A 7,670-nucleotide genomic window follows, 5' to 3' on the forward strand; every position below is an offset into this window, starting at 1 on the left:
AACTAATGACGTCATTCGAGCAAAGAACTGCAGTCACAAATCTATGGCTTCGGCATAGACTTATACCGAACAGAATGTCAAGATTTTAAACATGGCTGCAGCAGCAACTGTTAAAATTCTTCACAATAAAGGATGACAGCCAAAAACAGTTGCAGGATAGAATTTTTTTATTAAAATTCTTGACCAAGGTTTCGGTACATATAAATATACCTTCATCAGAAGTAAAACTTCTAAAATTACATCATGCCATGGAGAATAATAATACAATTATGCCGAAGGCGTCGTCAGTAATTTAAAACATCATCTCCATTTGTACAACATGTGTAATGGGCACAGGATCATAGCGAACAGTTTAACACCGTTACTTCGCCTATGAACTATTGAGACACGAGTGTGAAAGCACTAAGGCAGATTCCTTAGTGCTTTCACACTCGTGATGCACGCCAAGACTTGCTGTTCCAACAGGACAATGCACGTCCGCATGTATCCCGTGCCACCCAACGTGCTCTAGAAGGTGTAAGTCAACTACCCTGGCCAGCAAGATCTCCGGATCTGTCCCCCATTGAGCATGTTTGGGACTGGATGAAGCGTCGTCTCACGCGGTCTGCACGTCCAGCACGAACGCTGGTCCAACTGAGGCGCCAGGTGGAAATGGCATGGCAAGCCGTTCCACAGGACTACATCCAGCATCTCTACGATCGTCTCCATGGGAGAATAGCAGCCTGCATTGCTGCGAAAGGTGGATATACACTGTACTAGTGCCGACATTGTGCATGCTCTGTTGCCTGTGTCTATGTGCCTGTGGTTCTGTCAGTGTGATCATGTGATGTATCTGACCCCAGGAATGTGCCAATAAAGTTTCCCCTTCATGGGACAATGAATTCACGGTGTTCTTATTTCAATTTCCAGGAGTGTATTAGGCTTTTAATTTGAAATGGTATCCTAGTGCAGAGAATGATTGTTGCGTTTATAATTACCAGATTTCACTACCCAACATGACAAAGCGGGCTGCGAGAACATAAGGACAACATGGCATTTATAGCGGGCTGGCGACCTCTTAAGAGCTCCCAGACGGAGGGATACAAGCTGGAGAGAAAAATAAGGCGCTGTTTTTCTGGGATGACACTCACTGGGAAGAACGAGGCCACCCTGTGACGCAAAAGAGTGTCTTCTATTTATCTTCGTTACAGCACGGTCCTCATGGGAAACGAAATATTGCTTGCCCTACAAAACATCACCAGCACTAGTAGCAGATTTTAGACACATTATTAATGTCAAAATAAATGCAGAGAAGACAAGAAGGGTTAGGAAGGCCACAAATTATGTGATCCAAAGTTTCCGGACACCAGTATGTGACATGGATTTGACCACTAGATGTCACGAGAGGCGGGCCCCTCAGTATAAAAGTAGATGGGGAGTACTGTGCCTGCAGTAGAGAAGCAGTAACGACAAACTGCGTCGGTCATGACAGCTCAGTGACTTCGATCGTGGACTTGTCATTGGATGTCATCTGAGTAACAAAGCCATCATTGGTATTTCAAGCCTTCTAAAACTGTACAAGTCGACTCTTGGTGATGTGATTGTGAAGCAGAAACGCGACCAGCAGACCTCATGTAATGACTAACAGGAACCGTCCAGCATTTTGGAGGTTGGTTGAAATGAACCGTATGAAATCAGCAGAAGTAGTCACTTGTGAGTTCCAAAGTGCAAACAACAGTCCAGCCGTCACAATGATGGTGCGTAGAATGGGTAACAATTGTCGAGCAGCTCCTCATTACTCACAAAAATCTTTAAATTCAGTGTTAAACGATTCCACTGTCTAGAGAAGCGAGAGAGCTCGGGTGATGAATTACGCTATGCCCTGTTGCAGGGGTTTGGATTCGGCGAATACCTTGAGGAAGTTACCTGCCGTCATCTGTAAGGCTAATACTGAAGTACGGAGGAGGTGGTATTTCAGTATGAAGGAGTTTCTCTTGTTTCGGGTGTGCTCCCCTTACTGCGCCTAAGAAAATGCTAAGTGCGGACGGGTATGAAGACATTTTACAGTATTGTGAAGCGCGTACAGTAGAGGTACATTTCGGAGACGATACTCTTCATATCAGCATGCTAATGCATCCTGTCACTAAGGCGTCTGTGAGGCAATCGTGTGTTGACAGTAAAGATTCTGAAATGAACTGGCTAGCTCAGAGTTCCGATCTGAATCCACTGGAACACCTTTGCGACGAGTTGCCACGTCGACCCTAGCATCCAACGTCACTACCTATTCTCGTTTCGGCTCTTGAGAAAAAAATGGGATGCCATCCTTTCCCAGACACTCAAACGCCTCATTGGAGGTGTCCAAAGCAGAGTTCAGTCAGTCATAAAGGCGAAGGGTGGACACACCCCATTTTAATATCCACTAATAGGTGTCCGGATACTTTTGATTAGATACTGTACAAGCTCCAACCAGACAGACACATGGAAAAAGAATCTGAGAGTCGGCAATAGAAGTCGCCCATGTCACGTTTCCGCTACTCGCTTTCCCGGGTCTACCGCCTATAGATGCTACGAGCTCAGCAAACAGCAGCAGCCTTTTGTCCGAATTACAGTGTCAGAAATAGATAAGAAATACAAACTTCGCTACATACGTTTGAGACACTGTTCTTCCGCTCGTTTTCTGTACCAATCGTACATTGATTAAAGATCAGGTGGTTAGGACAAAGGACCCTGGAAAGCGTAAGTGAGCGCCTCGGTCAAGACTGTGTTACCTACGTTCCTGTTTTATGATGGAAGTTTCAAGCAAATTAGCGTGCCAGAAGCTCAATAATAGGAACTCTCTCTTTTCTAGCCAAGGTGGCGCGATCTCTTGTTACAGTAACCTTTGTGCCGCTGTTACACGGCCCACAGGTTCCTACGTTAATCTCCCGTGGAGGATCATTCTTAAAACCCAAAGAACTATTTACTAACTTGACTTTTAGAGAAGATCTGCTAAGCAACACTCAATTAGTGAATGTTGGCACAGTGCATCAAATTTTAAAACATTACTCCCGTGTTTGAACTGTCTGCTGCGGGTACTTACAGGTGCACTACTGTCGATGAAAATTGCAAAACCAGAAAGGAGACATCATACTACAGAAAATTTATTCCGTGCATTACAAATATACAGGGTGATTCAAAAAGAATACCACAACTTTAAAAATGTGTATTTAATGAAAGAAACATAATATAACCTTCTGTTATACATCGTTACAAAGAGTATTTAAAAAGGTTTTTTTCACTCGAAAACAAGTTCAGAGATGTTCAATATGGCCCCCTCCAGACACACGAGCAATATCAACCCGATACTCCAACTCGTTCCACACTCTCTGTAGCATATCAGGCGTAACAGTTTGGATAGCTGCTGTTATTTCTCGTTTCAAATCATCAATGGTGGCTGGGAGAGGTGGCCGAAACACCATATCCTTAACATACCCCCATAAGAAAAAATCGCAGGGGTTAAGATCAGGGCTTCTTGGAGGCCAGTGATGAAGTGCTCTGTCACGGGCTGCCTGGCGGCCGATCCATCGCCTCGGGTAGTTGACGTTCAGGTAGTTACGGACAGATAAGTGCCAATGTGGTGGCGCTCCATCCTGCTGAAATATGAATTGCTGTGCTTCTTGTTCGAGCTGAGGGAACAGCCAATTCTCTAACATCTCCAGATACTGTAGTCCAGTTACAGTAGCACCTTCGAAGAAAAAGGGACCAAAAACTTTATTGGCTGAAATGGCACAGAAAACGTACAAATGTACAACTAAAGGAAACTTTATAGCTCCCTTAATTCGCCGACAGATAGTGCTTAGCTCAGCCTTTTGTCGTTGCAGAGTTTTAAATTCCTAAAGTTGTGGTATTGTTTTTGAATCACCCTGTACAATACGCCGATAGAATTACAGAATTGTACATGCGCTTTGATCGTGAGACTTCCGTACCGTGAGAAGCAGCCACGTAGTGCCTCCAGACATGGAACCAAAAAGGGCCTGGATATGCTGATGGGAAATACATTCCCACGCAGTTTGTAGGTGCGTTCACAGAACATCGACAGTGCTAGCAGGAAGACCAGAATGAACAGGTTGCCAACTGACGATATCCCCTACATATTGGAAGGACGACACTTCTGGCAGTCTGAAGCGTTGGTGGTTTCTAGAGAAGGGAAACCGACACAGTGGCATGCGGCCCACCAGTCTAGCCCTCAGCAGACGATGTCGAATCGTCGACGCATACATGTCCACACCCGTTGAAGTTCTCCAACGTCGAGCCAACTCTGTGGACGCAGCTGTTCTATCGGTTACGACCATGCGGACAAGATAGCGTTCTCCTCGCAGTGTGGCAACATTGCGTGGCACTGGCACAGTACTGACTCGTCGCTGAGTACGATCCACTTACATCCGTTGGTTGCACACATGCATCTCTGTCGTAGCAGTATGCCCTGCACGAGCCGCAATCTCATGGTATAACAAACTCGTTCCCCAGAAGTCAATCATTCTGCCCCATTCAACCTAACCCATACTGCGCTCTCTGGTGCATCGCAGAGGCATACTGGCACTTGCTTGCACCTATCTGCTTCGTTTGATGGATCTGCAACTGAACTTGGCGTAACACGGACCTGTCTGCTCACACTAAAGAGGGCGCTACTGCGCATACGTGCATGCCATCTCTCTGATAGCCAAATCACTTGTTCCACTGTTCTACGCAACTTCCAATTTTGGAGTGATTCTGACCATTTCTTCTGGGTGTTGAAGTTTTCATAAACTGCAGTGTTTTAGGAGACGAGATCGCCGCTACGAACTACCACCGTTGCCTGGTAAGACCAGAAGAGTAAGCTACAGCAGTGGCGGTGTGCAGTGTAATTAATATAGCTGTTCCATAAGATTTCGGGAGAACTACCAGATATCTGTAACTAGCTGCCAGATATTTCTTTGTAAAGTCTTCTGGCCATCTTCAGCTGAATACTGACATGAAAGGCACTGAGCTCGAATATTTAAGACCCTACTGGGACATGAGTGGTGTGTCCAGTTGGCGTTGCGCATGCGCTGTTTGTCTGCAAGCCTGCACGCTGCGCTGCGGGCCCTCCGTGGTAAAAGCTGGCTTCGTCGATATCAGATCGATTTTCTCCGTATGGTAAAGGATGCCGCCTGCAGAGAACACGAAGTTTTTCTATGGCGAGATCGCAAGCAAAATTTAACTGGAAACCGCCGTCTTGACTAACAAGGGGCTCAAGACAATCGTATTTTCATAGATTCATTGATGATGGAGCTGCAAAAGCTTGACGTATGGGCCACAGTTTCCGTTGGTTGTATTTCATCAAATGAACAGTGGAAATAAAATGTTTGGCGATAGTGGACTTATTGGCTTCGAGGAAGTGAGTATGCCGCTGACGTTTTATGATGGGTTCCTGCAATGTGCACGTCTTTACCCCTGCCCTATGTAAGTCGCACGGAATTCTGCAAACACCTGTCTTGCGCAACTCTGAGTCGTATTTAACAGATCCCAACAGTGCTGAGATTTTAGAAGCAGCCGAAAAACTGCTTTAAATTTATATCCTCGGGATACTCTGCCTATTTTGGCTGACGTTTTTAGAATATATGGACGATAAGCAGTCGTTTTTAACGCCAGAATGAGGCCTTCAAAAAGACTGTTTACTTGCCGTTTACTAGAAATATTTCAGCCAAACTAGGTAGAATTGAAGAAAACATGATGTTAAAGCAGTAGTTCGTCCTCCTACTAAAATCTCGCTATTGGGATCTGTTAAAGACGACTTGGGGTTGCGCAAGGCAGGCGTTTACAGAATTCCGTACGAATGTGGCAAATCTTACATAGTGCAGGGGTAAAGATGCGCACATTGCAGGAACGCATAGTAGATCATCAGCGGCATACTCATTTCCTCGAAGCCAATAAATCAGCTATCCCCTGGTCTACACTACCGAGGTCGACACTTCTGAGAAATTACGTTTGCGGATTGAAGCAGCCTTCCAGCAGTTAGAGGATTCCCCAGGAGTACCGGAGAGAATTCGCAACTCATTTCAGAGACGAGTTCAGTGTTGCATTGAGACGCATGGACGACATTTCTAACTCCTACTTTAACGTTTAGAGGTGCCAACAATTCGAATACCTACTTTAACGTTTAGAGGTGCCATGTGTTCCTAGATACTGATGAAAATGTATTGTATCTCAACAACGGTCGATTTATGGACCCATGTTTATTGGAGCTTTTTATCCACTTTTGGCTGTACTTTCCATGTGTGAATTATTGACCATCACTTCTGAAACACCCTGTATAACGTAGTCATATGTTTTTCTCTCAGGAAAATGATTAAAAGTCTCCATCCGTCTTCCAAAAAATTAAAAATAATCCATACCGTCAAGTCTAACCCCTCTCCACCACCAACAAAAAATCATATGGACGCCCTTGAATACAGTTACAGCAAATCTGTGAAATCGCTACAGCGAAACAGCATGTAATATGTAATTACCAAAATGTGCAACACGAAACAAAGACGCAAAAATGCTGTGAGAACAGCTGAGTATATAAGAGGGACAAGAATAAAGTGGGCATTAGTACTGTCAACAGCAAGCGCTGTGAGTGAATGGAATAAATCTGTTTGAGTTTAGACACATAGCTCATATTGTAGACATTTACATTGTTCTTCCGACATTTTCAGTGCAATTCACATAGAATACATAAAACAAAAACAAATTACTCTCTAATTCACCACCGGAGAACACTAATTTCTGATATCATACACTAAGAAAAATCGCTGGAAACGTCAGAAATTTTATCGATTAATTTCGGTTCACCCTGCAGTTATCTAGTTTTATGTTTCCATGGTTTCTGTAAATAACATGAGGAATTTGTTGAACTGACCAGGGCCAATAACGTTCCATATCATTCTCCAACTGAACAAGTACTCTGTTCCTAAGGATCACACAGCTGACAGAAAGTCTAACTCTAACCGTACTTGATATTTATTCCAGACTGTGTTGACTTTCTAGTCTTGACTTTCAGATTTACCGTTGTTGTTTTTTAATACCTTATACAGTGTGTTGGAAGTGACAGAAAATTCATGATAAAGAAATGTTACGTCGTTTACACGGTGAGGCAGATACGACAGTCCATCGCTGCTGTATATACAGAAGTAGAAAGGAACAAGTTACAGGGGACAATTTGGTGAACTGTCTGATGTACGCAAGAAAGTTTTAACTTTTGTTGTTGACAAATGAGGATACCGATCGAAACTATATAAACACTGAATACATTATTATGTGACACTGGAACATATGGAATTGCTACGATGATTCAGTACATCTGATTGGCCAGTTTAGATTCCTTACATCAATGGAGTTATTTGGTAGCAAGTTTGGTCGCAGTTTTGTACAACCCTCTTTTCCTATGCAAAAAATATACACGCTCACCAACAAAGTTCCTCTCCAAAAGCAATCCTGTGTTAATTGTGTCACATTTAGTCTCTCTGCCATCAAACTTTGTGTCTTCTTAAGTCTTTAATTTGTCAGTTGTTTTAGAGAATCAGAGTTTAACGTTCCGTCGGAATTTAGGTCGTTTCAGATGAAGCACAAGATAGCGTGTTCCAAAGACGGGGCAGGAAATCGACGTTACTCTTTGAAAGGAATCATCCCGGCATTTGCCTGGAGCGATTTAG

The sequence above is a fragment of the Schistocerca nitens genome, chromosome 2, assembly GCF_023898315.1.
Source record: "Schistocerca nitens isolate TAMUIC-IGC-003100 chromosome 2, iqSchNite1.1, whole genome shotgun sequence".
Taxonomy (NCBI): Eukaryota; Metazoa; Arthropoda; class Insecta; order Orthoptera; family Acrididae; genus Schistocerca; species Schistocerca nitens.